Genomic DNA, 11,485 nt, shown 5'->3' with positions numbered 1-11,485 from the left:
CACACACACACACACACACACACACACACACTCACTCACTCACACATACCTTTTGTATAGTATTTCCTAGTATGGAAATATTTGAGAGACACAAGAACATAGTCTAGCTATGCATGTACATACTCTGAACTAGGTTATTCCTCCTCTCAGAAATTTACCTTCCAAGGCAGAGAGAAAAGTTGGTTGTTATATTGTACAACTCGATAAAATACTGAAAGCATTAGCCCTGTGCAGAGGAAGGCCATTCTGCCTGGAAGCCAGGCTGCGATAGATGGTTTAATGGTTGAAATGAGTTTAGAAAGTGCAGGGATGGGAAAAATCGAAGAAGAGAATGGAGACAAGAATGCTGCTCGACTCTGCTAGAGAGAATTTCATGGCTCATGAGTTAAAAACAAGGCTGTATGGAGTACATAGGAGCTCTCTTCCACAGGTTAAAAGACAATGCCAAGCCCAAAGCAAGAATATAATTGTTAAAGCAGTATACAGTGCACGGACCATAATGGATAGCAAGCTTTGGGAGAGTTAGGGGGTGTGGCAGGAGATATTCCTGGTGAGTACATGTGTCATTTGACCCTACTATTACTTTCTTTAGTCCTTCTTCTGAGTGTGATTCCACTTCTCCATGTTCTCTTTCAATCTCCAACTGCACTCATTCTTTCCTGAAGCAATTATGCACATGAACTTATATATACATATGCACATATGTATACATCAATGTATACTGGTTAAGGAGATGCATTACTCTCAAATTTAAGAAGTAGTGATATCAATATTGAATTCCCAACACTTCTCAGAAACCATCAATCTGTCAATTCATTTTTTAAAAAAATAATTTACTTTTTATTTTTCTAAAGTGTGATTCAATAATTACTGATGAATATTTACTTTTTTAAAAATATTTTTTAACTTTATATGCCTCAGTACAGGGGAACACCAGGGCCAAGAAGTGGGATGGGGTGGGTAGGGGAGTGGGGGGGGGTAGGGTTAGGGGACTTATGGGGTAGCATTGGAAATGTAAATGAAGAAAATACCCAATTTAAAAAAAGATAAAAAATATTTTTTGTTGGATGTTTTCTTTATTTACACTTCAAATGTTATCCCCTTTCCCAGTTTCCTTCCCTCCCAGGAACCCTCTAACACATCCTCCCTCCCCCTGCTTCTATGAGGGTGTTCCTCCACTCACCCACCCACTCCCACCTCCTCGCCCTTGATTCCCCTACACTGAGGCATCATAGGACCAAGGACTTCTTCTCTCACTGATGCATGACAAGGCCATCTTCTGCTACATATGCAGCTGGAGCCATCAACTCCTTTGTTGATGGCTTAGTCCCTGGGTATTCTGGGTGGGGGAGGGGTCTGGTTGGTTGATATTGTTGTTCTTCTATGGAATTGCAACCCCCTTCAACTCCTTCAGTCCCTTCTCTAACTCTTCTATTAGGGACCCCACACTCAGTCCAGTGGTTGGCTGCTAGCATCTGCCTCTTTATTTGTAAGGCTCTGGAAGGGTCTCTCAGGAGATATCCATATCTGGCTCCTGTCAACAAGCACTTGTTGGCATCCACAATAGTTTGGTAACTGTATATGAGATGGATCCCCAGTTGGTGCAGCCTCTATGATCATTTTTTATGGCCAGAAGTTATCCTTCAGAAATATGTTTACCAACTTTGCATTTTCATATATTATTAGTTTGGGGCATATTAAATATACAAGATAAACTGAATAATAAAGACTATAACAACAACAACAATAATGGGAAACAAGTATAGAAATGTTTAATTCCTAGAGAGTTTACTCTTTTAAACATAAGTCCGTTTAGTATTGTAGAAAACTCTAAGATCAAAAAAGGCTTAAAAGGAAGTGCCAGATAATTGAAATGCCAGTTCCTATAAAGTGCTTATCCCATTACAAGACAGATCTATAAAAATGGGACTTATCTATAAAAATGTCTGTTTTGGTTCTGGATGTGTAATTAAAAGAAACTAAGAAAAGAATAATTTTGTTTTAATGAACACAAAAAATAGAGAAATGAATTGCCAATTATTATTTAGTAACAATTACTTGACCCTTTTTTGGGAGAAACAGTCAACTTATCAGCCAGGAAGATGGGCTTCATGTCCTTGCCTACTTTGCATGTCAGTGAAGCTGTTTTTCACAGTGGAGTGGACAGACAGACCTTTTGTAGGACTAAAGGGAACATCATACACAGGTCTCTGTAGATACAAACTCTCTTTCCTTTACATATTACTAGTTTTCAATTAAGGGATAAGAATGCTGTGAGTTAGCCCCTGACTAATCAGAGAGATACGACATCTTTAATTCTTCTCTACAACCTACTTTCCTTATGCATATGAGAAGGCCTCTAGTTGACCCTTGGTGGTTTTCTCCTGTGGAGTGTAGTGGTGGGTGCTTGAGTCTTTGGTTTCAGAAGTGGAGAATGAGACAAGAACACTTGCTACACTACATTCATAGCAACTTTATTTATAATAGCCAGAAACTGGAAACAACCTAGAGTCCCTCAACTGAAGAATGGATAAAGAAAATATAGTTCATCTACACAATGGAATACTAGTTTAGCTTTTAAAAACAAGGACATCATGGAATCTGCAGGCAAATGGATGGAACTAGAAAAGTATCAACTTGAGAGAGGTCACTCAGACCCAAAGGACATGCATGGCGTGTACTCACTTATATATGAGTGAACCCTTGTGCGTGTGTGTGTGTGTGGGGGGCTCCTAGAGATTGAAAAACCAACCCAAGAACATACAAGGGCTGGACCATAAAGTACATAATACTCATACTATAATCCACAGACCCAAATAAGCTAAACAACAAGAAAGGCCCAAGGCAGGATGCTTGAATCTTACTCAGAGGGGGAAGAAAAGAGTCATGAGAGGTGGATGGATGGACAGAACTGGGAGAGAGGGGATGAGGAATTGGGAAGAGGGGACTGATCAGGTATAGGGAGAGAGGGCCAGAGAGTGAATGGAAACAGGTAGAGTGTATGTGTGTGGGCATCTCTAGGATGCTCCAGAGATCTGGGATGGGGAGAAACTCCAGGGAGTCTATGAGGGTGATGCTAGAAGGAGACTGCTGCCTATTTAGAGGAACTCTTCAGCAGGCTTTCTCTGAGGGGACAAAGCTTGATTCCATGGGGCTAGCATTACCTGGGCCCAATGCGAAACTCTGAACTCTCAAGTCTTAAGGGGCTGGCAAGAAAAATGAAAAGAAAGAGAGAACCAGGCCCACAAACACACTGGATGAAAGCAGAAAGGGGCTCCAGCAAGCAAGTTTCATCAATGTCCCATGTATACATACATACATATACACATATACCTACAAGTGTACATATGTACATACATAGACAGACACATATCATATATACACATCTATACTCAGTTGACAGGTGGAGAGAAGCCCCAAGCAGCTAGCTCCAGTCCCCTGCCCCACTTTATTTTTGCTCCCAGCCTTTTTATACCTTCTCAGTCAAAAGTGCTCTAAGGAAAAATAAATTACCTCACAGATAAAAATGCTACACAAGAGAAAGTTACAGCAGGATATGCATAATAGGTTCAAAGCAGTTGTTTTATGAGCGCCTCATTCTATAAGCTCATTATAAATTCAAAGGAATAGTTTTATATATTCATGGCTTTGCTCTATTATGGTGCACACTTGTGGCCTCATTCTTGGACCTGAATGCTTTTCCTGGATCATAAATCTGTCCCAAGCCGATTTCTCTTCCTAGTGCAATTTGTGTGCTTGTAGTGTACTTGTAGTGTGTGAACGCTCACTGTGTTTCCTCTCATAAAGCCTTTACTTACTGTTGCATGAGGGGGTACATTCTATTCTTGATTCTAACTTGATATTTATTGTCCTGTGAAAACAATTAAAACGATCCCCTTAGACTTTTCTATCAATTCTAATTTCCTAAAATTATTTGAACCAAATCATAAATTCTATAAAATTATTCATTAATTCATTTAAATAGCATCATTATATAAAAGTGCATCCTCATATTGATCTGTAGGAAATCCCCCAGGCCCCAATAGAGTAGGTAAATGCCCAGGAAAATATAGGCAATGAGGGTGTTTTCCACGCCATGCCAGATAAGTGACAAACAGCACGGACAGGCATATCTGAAGGCAAGAAACAATCTTGGGACAAAGTCCCTGGGGTCCTTGCATCTTCAGAGCTCACCCTTCACTGCCATGCAAAACAGTAGGCCATCTCTAGAAAGCTCACTGGCTTGCCAAGCCTTCCCTGCATGGCTTCTGCCACTTGCTAGATCAGTAGCCGTCAGGTCACTATATGACATTAAACTGGCAACAGGTTGTGAAGTTGAGCAAGGCAGACTCAATGCCATTTACACTTGTTCATTCATCTTTGCACATTATTCTTCTTTGCACAACTAATTTTTGGCTTACTTCTTTTAGACCTCCAGTTACTTTGTCATTTAACTGTGCACTTTCAGTTTTCTCTTATCAATACCCTACCTTCATCTGCCAAAACTCATCATTAATTTATTACAGGAGGTTACTAATGATTATCCTAGATGGATATTGCTGATAACTTTATGGCAATAGTGTTCAGAAATGAATTTTGAGATGTATTAAATTCACTCATGTGATATCCTTCCCATGTGTACTGCACAAAAGGAGTTTGTGTAGGTACCTGGATCTGTAAATGGTTTCATTGAGTCAGTCCCTGAAATCAGCAGTCCCCGCATTTGATGACTTGATTGTGAAAAACCCCTCAAATTGTGCAGCTGTTGAATGACTCTCACCTACTCACTTAGTCGGGGGCCATGTTATGGATTTGGTGTATTCTCTATGTCTCTATACGGTGTTCATTATAACAAGGAAACACTGCCTGTTGATGTCGGACAACCCAGAAAGCAATCTCTTTATAGAAATGCTTTTTAATAGGATGGGGCACCTTTCAGAAGCTGGGACTTTTCTTGAGGTTCCCCTAAGCGTCTCTTTGAATCCTGCCTCACCTGACTTTGCCACCCTCCGGCCATTCGGTGACACTTCTGAGTTGCTGCTGTTCTTTCTCTATATCGTTTTTTCAGCCTTCCCCTCAGGAGCAGAGCTTCACACACTGCCAGTGGCTTTCATAATATGACAGTTTGCGAATGTTAATATTACTCAAATTAAAATGCCTGTCTGCTTTCCTGAGCCTAATCCTCGCTGCTCCCCTGCTGCGTTTGATGACTGGGCTGTGAAAAGTCCCCCAAATTGTGCAGCTGTTTAATGACTCCCACTTATTCACCGCAGCATTCATCAATGACAGATCACAGAACATCAGAAACTCAAATGTCAAATCAGACATTGAAAATTTCATGAAAACCTAAAAGGCCAGAACCTTCCCAAGTTTTTTCTCTTAATTGCATCTGTAAAGAGACAGTGCAATTTTACTTGGCCACCATCACAGATGCAAATGAGTGTGAACTTGAAAACCCTCAGGCAGACTTTTCCCCAAACTGACTAATGGGATATTAGAGGAGGCTGTGCAAATGAACCTAATTCTACATGAGCATCTATTCCTATGCAAAAGGCACCACACGAGACACTTTTCTATAATTATCTTTTAAAACAATATTCCTAGATCTGATTTTTTTTCTCTCACTTCATAGCTCCATCTAAAAGATGGGCTCCGTCCTTTTTTTTTCTGAGATAATTAAAAGAAAACATATCTTGAAAAAATGTCTCTGGAATTTTGGAGGATTTTGCTTCATTATTTTTGGCCCTCAAATGCTATTGTGAGAGAAAATTGTGTAATATAACACTCAAGATGAAGTTGGTGACTGAAAAGTATATAAAAGTAAAGACAATAGACACGATAAAATTTGAGAGTTTTTTTTTGTATCATGAATAATAGACATATGTGATTTTTTTTACTGTAAACATAAAAACACATTTGTAAAGAATGTAAAATAAAAATAAGAACACGAAAGGCATTTGGTCCTTCAACAGAGGTAGCCATGTTCAATAAGGTATAGATAGCCAGTCCTATAAAAGAAAATCTGAATGAGATATACATACTATAGTATAGAAGGTAGATAGCATCTATTACAAAGCAGAAAATTATTTCAAGGGGAAAGAAAGACAACTATTACAACCTACATTTATACTATTAAAATACTCTCTAGAATAAGCATTTTTTTTTTTTTTTGTTTTTTTTGAGACATGGTTTCTCTGTGTAGCCCTGGCTGTCCTGGCACTCACTTTGTAGACCAGGCTGGCCTCGAACTCAGAAATCCGCCTGCCTCTGCCTCCCGAGTGCTGGGACTAAAGGCGTGCGCCACCACGCCCGGCTTAGAATAAGCATTTTTATGAGAGACTTTTGTCTTGTCCAGGTGACTGATAGGTATATTTGGATAGAGTCTTACAGCAGAGAGTAGTGCTCCTTTTTCTTCATCAAAAGACTTCCTACTATACAGTAACCTTAGAAGGTTTGAAGTTCCTGGAGCCAGGGTTGCATACATATTTGTTAACAGCTTATAAGACAGCTCAGTCTGTCAGTCTTCTTCCAAGTCCAGTTATATGACTTGGATCCCATTCTTTTGACCAGTACTCAAATCCTGCCATTCCAATCCTTTATTCCATAGGCTGTTGATTATGAGAGAAGGGTCTAGCTTCCAATGTTCATCTATCTGAAGTCTAACTCGCTCCTAAATAAGATGAGCTAGGCTGTACTCAAAAGGTGTTCATTGTTTGAACACCTCAAACTATGGGTTGAGTAGTAGTCTCGGCTCCATGTGTCTTTCATTCTCTTTTAAGCAGTGGGTAAGGGTATCATTTTCTCAGTGCAAGGGATGGAGTTGCAATAAGTGCATTTCAAATCTCTGTTTCACCTCTGGTAGGATTCTAAAGGTCAAAGATACTCATATAGCTAATCTGCACATTTTTTGAGGTAGGATATCTCTTTCTTGGCTTCAGTGCCTGTGTATGTCACGCATCTCTTGGATTATCTTTCATTAAGGTTGTCTTTTTCTTCACTGTGCCAGAATGTCTCTGGTGGAGGTTTGATTCTTATGTTGATAAGTAGTGTTGAGGACATTACAAAGCTGTGAGCACTCTTGAAATGTTTCTTTTGAAAGAAAGTGATTTGGCCATCTCTTATTGGGAGAGATGTCTGTGTTGTCTAATGTTTCTGCCATAATTTTTTTAATGGTTATCTCTCAACTCATGTCTTCATCTATAATGTTCAAAATTACTAATACTAACTTGGAGAAAAATATTGTAATGATCTGTTTTGTCTGCATGAGAAGAATGTAACCAAATACCCTTTTCCCTGGTTTGACACTTTATCATCCTTGGCCTGAAATTCTGATATTTTCCCCGTTGTTCCAGATGTCCCTCACCTATAACTACTTGGTTATCCTAGTTCACCCCTCAACATTCACATAATTACTTGTTCATATCTTATTCATTAAAAGGCGACTGTCTGAGTGTCATCATTTTAGGATTGCTAATATGCATCATACCATAGTTTTCTGTTCATTGGACACATCCCATCCCTTTTGTTCCAATCAGGAAACAGTACGACTGTAATGAATTGATCATTCTTTTTTCCCAGCATGCATTGCAGAGGATACATGCAGAGATGGATAAGCATATTCATTAAAGTTTGATAGCAGAAATGCCAAAGCCACACCTAGGATCAAGCCATGTATAGTTTCAAGAGCAGACACAGAGGGGAGGAAAAGGTTTCTTGGATTGTAAAGTTAGACATTGGTGACTATTTGAAGAGTGTGACTCTTTCATTGGCTATCATAAGTACATGATATGATATGTACAAATAGACTGTACTTCTACACTGAGAGGCTCATGGTGTTCAAATGAACAGTGTGCATAGTAAACACTTGACTATTGAGTTGGGTGTGGTAAATATTATTTTCCTCATTTAATGACTGGAATTAGTAATTTCAGAGAGAAAAAGAAATATCAATTAGAGGAAACTTGCAACACCCTTTTGCCTCTACTTTATACTTTTTCTACAAACATGATTGGTTCAAACCATACTCTGAGAACAAAGAAAAGAGGCATTAGGGGAAATTCCAGAGTTTTACAAAGAATGCCATAATGAATACGAAAGTGCTCACCTGCAGACTCTTACTCAAATCTATCTCTTGCCTCAGGATACACTGAAACAACATTTGTTTATTTTTTGAGTTTATAATATAATTATAGTATTTCCCACTTTACTTCTCTCCCTTCAAACACTTCCATATTCTCCTCCACCCTTTCCAAAACTCAGGGCCTCTGTTTTAAAATTTTTTGACACACACACACACACACACACACACACACACACACACACACATCTCTCTCTCTCTCTGTCTCTCTCTCATAATATATATATATAAGTTAGCAAGCTCTTAGCATAGCATATATATAATTTCCGAGTACATAATATACTCAGTTCAGTCTATACAATGTTTCTTAAATGTGTGTTTTCGGGGCTGACCATTCTGTGTTATAGAACCAGTTGGTGTGCTCTCCTCCAGGGAAGACTATTTCTCTCCCTTTCTGCATTCCTTAGCTTCCTGTCTTTCTTTTCACAGGCCTTTCTGGTGGGATTTCCTCTTGTTCATGCTAGCACATCTATTGTTCAGCTCTTGGTTGACACCAATTATTTTTATGCTTCCAATTAGTTTTTAACTGTAAGAATGTGTACTAGATGCTATAGTTAATGGACTGTATTCAGTTTTAGATGAAAACGAGGGATGCGGTTTCACACGCTCAGTTTTATGAAAGGGAATGGGACTCCATGCTATTTGGTCAAATGACTTCTTTAACCTAAAATGCCCTGTCCGTCTGAAGCATTGGACAAAATTCTTCTTCATCTTTCAGACTAGTACAAATGGCCTTCCTCTTTCTACCTAAGTTTTCAATCTCTGCTCTTTTTGCTTAGAGTTCTTTGGATTTTATTCAACTATTGCAGGATATTTGATCAGACTGTGAACCCTGGGATTCCATTATTAATTTGAAGAAAACCTGGTTTTACTTGTGGGGTGACTCATCCTGAGGCTTTAATCCAGAACTTTGTGTTTGGATATTGTAAGCAGGATGGAACAAAGGTCAAGAGGAGAAGCAAGCAACCAGTTGACAGGCAGTGAACAAAGAATTATCAAGAAAACAACACAGAGAGTAAGACGGAGTCAGAGAGATGCATAAGAAGTAGAGAGAGGAACATTCAGTTTGAAGGAGGCTGGCATGAGAAAGGGGCATTGCTTCTGAGACATTGGCAGAGGAGGAAGGCCAGCTGGGTGCTTTCTCTGCCTCTCTGATCTAGCAGACATTCACCCCAGCATCTGGCTCTGAAGATTTCATTGGTAAAATCAAATGATTGAGATCTTGTTAAAAACAACAACAACAACAACTTTCAACTAAATCTCCCATTTACCCATCTCCCACATAGGATGGGCTTTCCTTTAAAAAAATGAATCATTTAGGGCTCTGTGTGGGTATGATTTATTTCAAATGTGGCAATAAAGGAACTAGGTCTGATCTCTCATGTGAAATACTGAAGAAATCCAACCAACTCTAGTGAGTTAGCAAGCTCTCATTGGTAAGAGTATGGGAAAAAAGGAAAATAGGAAGGAGGAATGATGACAATGGTTTCCTTCTTGAAGTATCTCCTGCTGACTGCATTGTCTGAAAATAGGAGTGAGAAAAATAATTGAGGTTTAGTTAATGTGTTGTGGGTAGAAGTGGAGGAGAATGGGTGACCCAAGTCACTAAGGCTGATGAACAGTATGACTGATGCTCAGGGCAGAAAATCACCCTAAATTACCGGGGAATTTATTATCAACTAAGCACTAAGTGTAATAGGATCTTCATCTCAGATAGGTTCATTTGTCTATCCATCTGCCGCAATCCAAGTTATAATTTGCAATTATAAGCATTTCATTAATCAGTTAACAAGGCATATTTATAAGGCACATTAATTCATAGATTACATCAGTAAATTGGCTCTGTTTTTAAAAAAAGCAACCTTGGTGTTTTATTAAGGAAAAGCTCACGTTGTTTACTTCAGTGTCTGGTTTTGTATTAAAGTATTGACGGGGAATTGGATTCAAAATGTAAATCAGTAGGTACGCTAAAAATGCTTTAGTGTCTTATTTCTAGCGTAAAGAGGCAAATTGTTGTTTGGGTCTAGATGATATGCAAAAGATGTAAAATGAATATATTTTTCAAAATGCAAGAGCAATGATAAAACATGGCTAAGGAATTAATCTTTCCTGTTAAGATGTTTGGTTCTCGTCATTGTGCTTCTATTAGGTGTGGTCACAGTATCTTTACTATCTCCAGAATCCACATTTTAAAACACATAATTAGGAACTTTAAGTTCTTGGGAGCATTTTAGTTAACTATTCTGTAATGTTTAAGTTAGTAAGTAGTTTGGAAAAGATAATATAGCTTTGATATTTTCTTAACTTGTGATTCATGGGTCTAAATTGGTGGCTAATAATTATTCCAAGTCCAAGTACATTTATATGCTTGCAATTAATCACACATAAACTCACTTTTCTTAGTTTGGAGTTCTGCTGGTACCTAGGTGATTTTGAGTGCCAGGGTTAGAATGTGAATTCCTTCTTCAAGCTCTCCTCAATTAAGTTGAGCTAACTGCTAGATCACAGCCCTTCAGTGGTTTGTATTGTTGTGTCAAAAACAAAAAACAAAAAACAAAAAACCCACAGTTTTTCTGTCATTCTGAGTCAAAATTTAGTTCTTAGTCCCTCTTTTATTCAACTTGATATTGATCAGCTCATTAAGTATGAAAAATATTATCAGAAGCATAATCAATGTTTGCTGAAATTCCTGTGTCCGAACAGTTAACCCCAAATCCCCATGGCTCAATCGCACGGCTCTCTTGGTGATTATACAACTGGACAACCATTTTCAAATGAGCAAGGAACATGTAAATCCAATGTTATGTTTTCTGTTCAGCAGTGTTGAGATGATTAGCATTTAGTGCCTAGAGCATTAGAAAAACCTATTGATTGTCTTTCACACACAGCTACGAATAGTAAAATGTTGAATTTTGCTTCAGGTAAAATGTGTCCTGTCAAATAATAATCCACAGCCAATTCGCATGTGTATTTGAGAAAAGAGTTCACATTTTGCAAGTGCATTAATATTGATTCCAGCTTTCTCATTCATGTCGAGCACTTATCAGACACACTGGTGAGTTTGCTTTGGCTTTGGATATTTTTCACATTAATATTATTTTATTCACTCTTTCAATTAAAACCTACCCTGAAGACAATCGTTTTGTTACTGTTTCTGAATTTCTTACCACAAAGGAAAATGACTGACTTAAAAAAAAGAGCTTGCTGAATATAGTATGAGATCCACCTAGTAGCTTCTGAGATACTGGCTGCAGTCACAGGGACAGCAGGCTTCAGCCAGAGATCTGTGTGACCAGGCCCTGTATGGATCCTGGATCCTGGATGAGGAGCAGTGGAGTGTTATATATG

The sequence above is a fragment of the Mus caroli genome, chromosome 16 (assembly GCF_900094665.2).
Source record: "Mus caroli chromosome 16, CAROLI_EIJ_v1.1, whole genome shotgun sequence".
Lineage (NCBI taxonomy): Eukaryota > Metazoa > Chordata > Mammalia > Rodentia > Muridae > Mus > Mus caroli.
Note: the sequence above shows the minus strand (reverse complement) of the source record.